This window comes from Delphinus delphis, chromosome X, assembly GCF_949987515.2.
Source record: "Delphinus delphis chromosome X, mDelDel1.2, whole genome shotgun sequence".
Classification (NCBI taxonomy): Eukaryota; Metazoa; Chordata; class Mammalia; order Artiodactyla; family Delphinidae; genus Delphinus; species Delphinus delphis.
The window spans coordinates 102,433,473-102,440,684 of record NC_082704.1 but is presented as its reverse complement, the minus strand read 5'-3'; the positions used below and the strand labels follow the sequence as shown (position 1 = coordinate 102,440,684).

The 7,212-nt window shown below is 50.6% G+C and overlaps 1 pseudogene; it reads right to left on the bottom strand.

Annotated features, from left to right (window-relative positions):
* Positions 1–1,615: 1,615 nt before the first annotated feature.
* LOC132417991 (melanoma-associated antigen B4-like) lies at positions 1,616–3,047 on the bottom strand (annotated as a pseudogene).
* Between the last annotated feature and the right edge of the window lie 4,165 nt (positions 3,048–7,212).

The window sequence follows — 7,212 nt, the reverse complement described above, 5'->3', positions numbered from 1 at the left end:
TGAACCAGATCTGTCCAAAGCTGTTGGGGTCTTCTGAGGAGCAGGACTTTACAAGGCCCCACTCTTCTGGAGTCAGTGGCCCCTCAGTCCTAACTCTGTTTTCTTACCTTGACTTCAGGTAGCATATGGGACTCCACCCTCCCTACTGTCTGTCTGCCAGCCTCAGGCCAAGGCTTTCACCTTCCTGAGACACCAGAAGGGGAGATAAGAGACCTATTCCCTGGCTACCCCTCCCAGGGGCCTCTGTGTGGTCCCCTTTGTTATGGGGAGTCCACTCATCGGCACCCAGTGTCCTCACCCTGAAGCAAACTAAGGCCTGTTAGGATCTCCTACTTGGGCAGAATTGGAGATGCTGCCACAAGACCAAGGAACTCACCTCCCTGAGAACCTCTCCACCCTTGCCCCGGAGGAAAAGAAGGGGTACCTTCAGACAGACAGCTCTGCGCATGGCCACACAAGGGAGAAAGCAGGGTAGACTTTGTGGGGCCCCCTTCTGTTCTAAGGTCCTCACCTTGAGTAACTATCAGAGGCTGGGACTCCTCCCTCCACTGACCTGAGGACACAGCTCTTAAACCAAGGCTTTTATGTCCCTGAGAAACTTGAAGAGTAAAGGAGGAGATGCTGATCTTTTCAGGGTATCTGACATTGCATATGTAGAAGATCCCATTGTCACCAAAAATTTTTCTTTTTATTCATACCATTCACTTATTCAGCGTTATTGTTACTGTATTCCAAAACAGTGCTTTGGGAACAGGGCCCCTTTTATCCCATGAGATACATTTTGGAGTGGTGAGAAGAAAAATGAATTAAAAGACGTAAGGTCTGGCTTAGGCTGGGAGGAGTGGAAGAGTGTAGGCTCTAGACTATTCCAGACCAGGGGACTAGACCCAGCAAGGTCACTTAATCAGTCTTGTGAACTTGAGACACCTGCAAGTTACTCACCTGTAAAGGGAGTCTGCTAAATCCTCTCCTGCGTGAATGTTGGAATGTTATGTACTACATGTAAAGCAGTGGCATACTCATTAAGCAATATTGGGTTTTTGATGAATGGCAGTTATGATATGATTATTATGAACCCCAAAGTACCACCCTCCCATCAGAGTTTATTTTTAATCCAGTAGGTAGCAGAGAATATGCAGTGCACCAGGGCAAAAGAAACAAATACTCACAAATGAGCTAAATCAGTCAAAGTATCTTTTATTTCTACCAAATGAAAGTTTAAACGAAGTAAGGCAAACCACGAGTTAAATGGCTTTTACTCTCTGTTTTCTCCATTTTTTGTTTCTAAATATTTTCTGTGGTCGCCTTTCACATTTCCATGAAAATCTCTATTGCAGTGCCATGTTTTCTACTTCTGGATCATACAGAAAATATAGATGGTTCGTTTTTCTGTTACATATACCAAAACTGTAACTTTAGAACTCTTTAAACAGCAATAAATATGCAAGCAATGTCATTCACGAATTCATATTCTTAAGAAAACACACTATTATAAGAAAAAAAATTTGAAAAAACCTAAATCAATCAATCAATAATATATAGAAGTTACTAGTTTAAAACAGGAAGATAAATAAGATCTATACTTTGTTCCCTCCACCCCTACTACTACTCTGCACTATTTAGGAGCCTGACTGCTCTCTTCCAAAACAAAGTAAGCAATCTGCCCGCGGCCTCCCCCACTACATTTGGGGCAGATGTGGACCTTGGCCCTGGAAGGGGCTCTGCCCGCAGCAACAGCTGCAGCCCTGGCCGCGACTCTCACTCTTGCTCTCTCTTCTTCATCTTTCAGAGCCTCCTCATAGAGATCTGGTAAGGCACTGGGGACGGTACCAATGATCTTGGCCACAAACTCCAGCACTTTCATCTTGCTGGTTTCAGCGTGGGCTCTCGGGCCCCACAGGAACTCATAGCGCGGAGGATCGCTGTCGGGCACCTGGCAGTAGGTGAGGTACTTCTGCATCACAAAATCTTTCCTGATGAACCTACTGGGCTCCCCAAAGATCAAGTGCCTCCTCCCAGCATAGAAACCCAACGCATTGAGGAATTCCCAGAGCTCCACTTCGGTGGCACGGTTGCCCTTCGTGAAGATCGCGCCCAGGACAGTCATCAGGAGACCGGAAGTGGGCAGCCCCGACTCATCACTTGGACTTCCCTCGCTGGGGAGGGCCATCTTGCTGATGAGGGCGTAGGAGTGATTGCTGGGGTCAACATCCTTCACCTCGAGGCCAAAGACCACCTCCATGATCTCAGAGGCTCTGCTGAGGATCTCAGGGAAGTGCTTCTGGTACTTCCTGTTGATAGCCTTCAGCAGTGCTGCGTGCGGGATGGGCTCCTTCGTCTTGCACTTCTCAAGCAGGAACTGCACCAACTTTCTGACCTTCCTGGTCAGAGGATCTCTGCAACTGCTGTGAATGGAAGGTGCTGCTTGGGAGGTACCTGCACTTTTCTCATCTTGGCTCTGGGCACCCTCTTCAGATCCTGGGCATGAAACCCCTGCATCACGAGAGCTCGTGGCTGGGGCTCCCTGAGGCTCCTGGCGAGTGCCAGCAGCAGGGGAGCTCGGGGGAGTGCCCAGAGAAACAGAAGCGGGGGAGGAGGGCGACTCTTCCATCTCTTCTGCCGCCGCCGCCTCAGTGGCCTGGGCACCCTTGAGACTCTGAGTCTCCCCCCGGGCCTGGTGGCGTTTCTCGCGGGCACGGCGCTTGCTCTTCCGGCCCCGAGGCATGATGACACAGGTCAGGGCCAGCAGGCGGGAGTGTGCGCAGGAAGGCAGGCAACGAGGGCACCTGGGGGAGGGACAAGGAGATGCTGTGAGCACCTTCAGCGGGGAGATTCCTCCCTGGCTTTAACCAAGGCCGCCTCTGCAGGGTCCTGGAGGGCACTGCCCGAGGACCCACAGGGCTCCTGTTCTCCTGCTCAGCCTGTCCCCTGAGACCCCTGTGGCGGACGGTAGAGTGAGCCTTGGGCCACAGCCAGCCAGCCCTGCCTGGGCGGTACGGGGGTGACAGTGGGGGCTGGCAGGGGAGGTAGGTCCCCACGGTTCCCATTCAGAGTCAGGATGACAGTTGTTGCCAAGACCCCCACCCCCAACCCCTCCCCTCTGCTGCTCTGAAGTTGACACCACCATCTTCCACGACACCCAGGAGGAGGAAAGGTGGGAGCGTTCAGCCCACCACCGAAGGGTCCTGGGACCCTCCCTTCTGCTGCCTGGTGGCTGCCCCTTCAGAACAAAGCTCTAACCTCCCTCGGACCTGGCAGAGGAAAGTACGGGCAGTCTCAGCCTGACAGTCCTTTCTTGGGAGTCTAAGGGTTGACAGGAGGGGACGGGCCATATTCTCTCTTGTCCCTTCTCTTCGGGGTGGGTGACTCCCTCAGTCCTCACTCGGGGTCCTCCCTGGACGGCCGGTGCAGCCTGGAGCTCCTCTCTTGCCCCGAGGGCCATCTGCTCGCACCAGTGCTGGCACCTCCTTGAGTCTCATTCGGAGGCGGTGAGGGTGACCACGCGGCCGCACGTGGCAGAGTTTTACCAGGCCTGCAGCGTGCGGCAGACAGGTCGAGGCCCTGCGGCTGGCGGCCCCACTGGCCCTCACTCAAGGGCTTGGGCTGACTCTTGGGAGTGCTTAGGGACGCGCCTTCTGCTGGCCTGCACCTCCCCTCTCAGACAGCAGCCCTCCCTCCTCCGTGTGTGGCCAGAAGGAAGCGGCTGACAACAGGGGAGGGGTTCTGAGGTGCCCTTGCGACGGGGAGGACGGTCCTCGCCCTGACTCCTCCCGTGCCCTGGAAATCCTCCCTCTGCTGACCTGCGGCCAGCCCCTCAGGACAAAGCCCCCTCCTCCCTGGGCCTCCCGCGTCTGTCCGTCCGTCCGCGTTTGCACTGAGGGAGCCCCTCAGTCTTTAGACCTGCCCGGAGGCTCCCAGGCCGACGTCAGGGGCGGGGTCCGCGTGGCCGCCATTGTGGGGTGTGGAGCCCCTCGGTCCCCACGAGGGTCCCGTCCTTCACTCCACAGGGCCTGGGGCACTCCCTGTACTGAGCTGAGCCAGGGTCCACCAGCCTCAGAGCGAGGCCTTCCTTGCCCGAGACCCCGTGGGGGAAGCGGATGGACTTTGGGCCTAACAGCCAGGCCCGAGCCTCTGGGGCTGAGAGCAGGGGCGTGGTGGGCGGGGCCTGTGTGGCCGTGGGCGGGGCCTGTGTGGCCGCCTCTTTTCGGAGGGAATGGGGATTGGGGGTGTCAGGGGCGTGTCCCCACACTTCTAACTGGGGTCACCTCACACCTTGACACCTGACGAGACGTGGCACTCCTCTCGCGGCTCACCGTCGCCGGACGTCAGCTCTCAAAAATGGCCTCGCCCCCACAGCGCGGCTCGGAGGACGTGACTTCCGGTCATGCGCATCTGGGCTCCAGGAGGACGGCAGGGGCGGGGCAGTGGGGGTGGGCGGTGGGGGGTGCTTCCGGGGGAGCTTCCCGCAGACCTGGCACGAGGGCCTTTCATTGACTCTTGGCAGGTCCTGGGACTTTTCCCTCTGCTGAGCTGAGTCAGCAGGCGTCACACCTTGGTTCTCATTTCTGTCGGCACCCCCAGCCGGAAGTATCTGGGGCCCTGAGCCTCACAGCCATGCCTGGGTCCCCCGAGACTGACAGTGAGGGCTCTTTGGGGCCCCCTCTTCTGTGGTGGATGCTGCTCTCAGTCCTCTCTCAGTGTCTTCTCTTGACTTCTTGTAGGTGCTGGGTACCTCCCGTCTGCTGACCTGAGGCCAAGGCCTCACATCAAAGACATCAACTCCCTGAGACTGCTGGTGTGAAGTGCAGGCACATCTCATCTGGACTCTTCTGCCTGGAGCCTCCCAGACATGGCTGCTGCAGGTAAGATGAGCTGAGGGGAAAGGAGGCGAGACTCTTCTGTGGTTTGGAGCCCGTCAGGTCTCACTCAAGGTCCTCACATTGACTGCTGGCGGGGCCTGCGATTCCTTCCTTCTCTGGTATGAATCCATCCCTGTCCCCAGCCATGCCCCACAGAATCCCAGAGGAGTTAGTGAAGGGGCGCCTTAGCCTGACAGTTCCCACTGTGGTCTCTGTTTGTTGACATCAGGGGCATTGCCCAAAAGTTCAGAAATGAATTTCTGTCCTTTTGTACAACTACTGTGTTACTTGCTTTTCTCTTTTAGTCTGTGTGCGATGGTCTATTAAGATGATCACTTAAAAAGGCCAGTTGTCATGCACTAAGAAAGTTTCAGATGGTTATTTCACAGCCTGTGGACCATACTGCCACATCCAGCCCAATCTTTGGTGTCCCATGCTCCTGGCATGCGGGCTCTGAAATGCTGCCTCAGATTCCTTCAGTGAAGCAGTAGAGATTCATGGTCCCAGAGCACAGTGGAAGAATCAAGGGCTCAACATTATAGGCTTTCCTCCAGTCAACCCTGTCATCTGCCTCTCTTGCAGGCTACAGACCTGTCTCGAATTCAGGGCATCCCCCTACCTGCCCACAGTCAGGTTCTAGTTCAACACAGCCTTAGTCTCTCCCAGGGGGTTCTCATTTATTTTGTTTTGTTGTTGCTGGTATTGTTCTTTCATTCTCCCTTTTATAGTTTCTCCAGTATCGAGTTTAGTAAACAGCAGCCCAATTCTGGTAGCCATCTTGGAAACTACATATGAGGCAGTGTATTAGCATGCTCAGGCTCCCGTAGCAAAACACCACAGGCTGGATTTCTTAACAACAGAAATTTATTTTCTCACAGTTCTAGAGGCTAGTAGTTCCCGATAGAGGTGCTGGCCGACTCAATTTCTGGTAAGAGCTCTCCTCCTGGCTTTTTGCTATGTCCTCACAGGGCCTCTTCTCTGTAAATACACAGAAAGAGAATGATATCTGGTGTCAGTTCCTCTTCCTGTAAGGACATCAGCCTTATTGGATTAGCGCCCCACCCTTAGGACTTCATTTAATCTTAATAACCTCCCTAAAGACCCTGTCTCCAAATACAGTAACAGTGGTGGATTAGGGCTTCAGCATATGAATTTGTGGGGAGTGGGGAGGGCACAATTCAGTCCATACCAGGTAATAAATCTGTAAATAATTTAAGGAGAAGTGGCATATTTACAATATTCTTTTCCCCATGAATAAACATAGTGTACTTCTTTATTTATTTGGGATTTCTTTTTCTATCAGTACATTTTTATAGTTGCCTACAAAAAGTTCATGTACATTTTTGTTAAGTTTCCTTTTAAGTAAGTTTTGGATGCTGCTGCTGTTGTTATGGGAGTATTTTCTATTAATTATTCTAATTAGCTATTGCTTTTGTGTGGTTAGGCTCCTGATTTTGGTATAGTAATCTTATATACAACAGCTTTTGGAGTCTCTTGTTCATTTGAGTATTTTATGCACTGGTTCCTTGGGATTTTCTAATTAGAGGGTTATATTGTTGCCATTTATTATCTCTGTCTTTTCAATATTCCTTCCTCTTATTTATTTCAATATTCTTATTCTTCTAGTTATGTATTCCAGTCCACTTTTAAACAGTAGATACAGTACCATAATATCTGTATCTTTGTCCTGACTTTGATGGGAATGCTTCTAACATTTCACATTTATCTAAGTTTGCTGTAGATTTTAGGAAATGAAAATTCTCTTCAAATGTTATTTTACTAAAGGCTTTTAACCATGGTGTTAAGTATTTTTTCAAAGGCTTTTTCTACACCCCTGGACATGATCAAATACATTTTATTCTCTAATCTATTAATATAGAGAAAGTCCAGTTGACAATTTTTTGTAATGTTATAATATCTTTGCATTTCTTGAAGTCAGCCTCTTTACTCACTGCTGTATTGGATATGCCATGAATTTATTTAGGATAGATGCCTCTACATAAGTGAGCTTAGCTCAAGTGATTTTTTTTCTTGGGGTGTCATTATTTGGTCTCTGTATGAAGGTCAGCACACCTATTAAAATGAGTTTAGCAATTTCTCATCAACAGATTATTGGAGAAAGAAAATGTGGTATAAAGATATGATATTTATAATGAACATTTTCACTAGAGAAATTATTAATGTTATACAACCGTTCAGAGAAGAGTAAAATGAACCCAATATACCTGACACTCAGAATCAACAATCATTAATAGTTAGAGGTTAAACATAATAGTTAGTGGTAAATATTGATCCAGTTAGCATTTGTTAGGTTTTTACTTTACAGATTTTGAAATTTCCAGACAAGGAATTT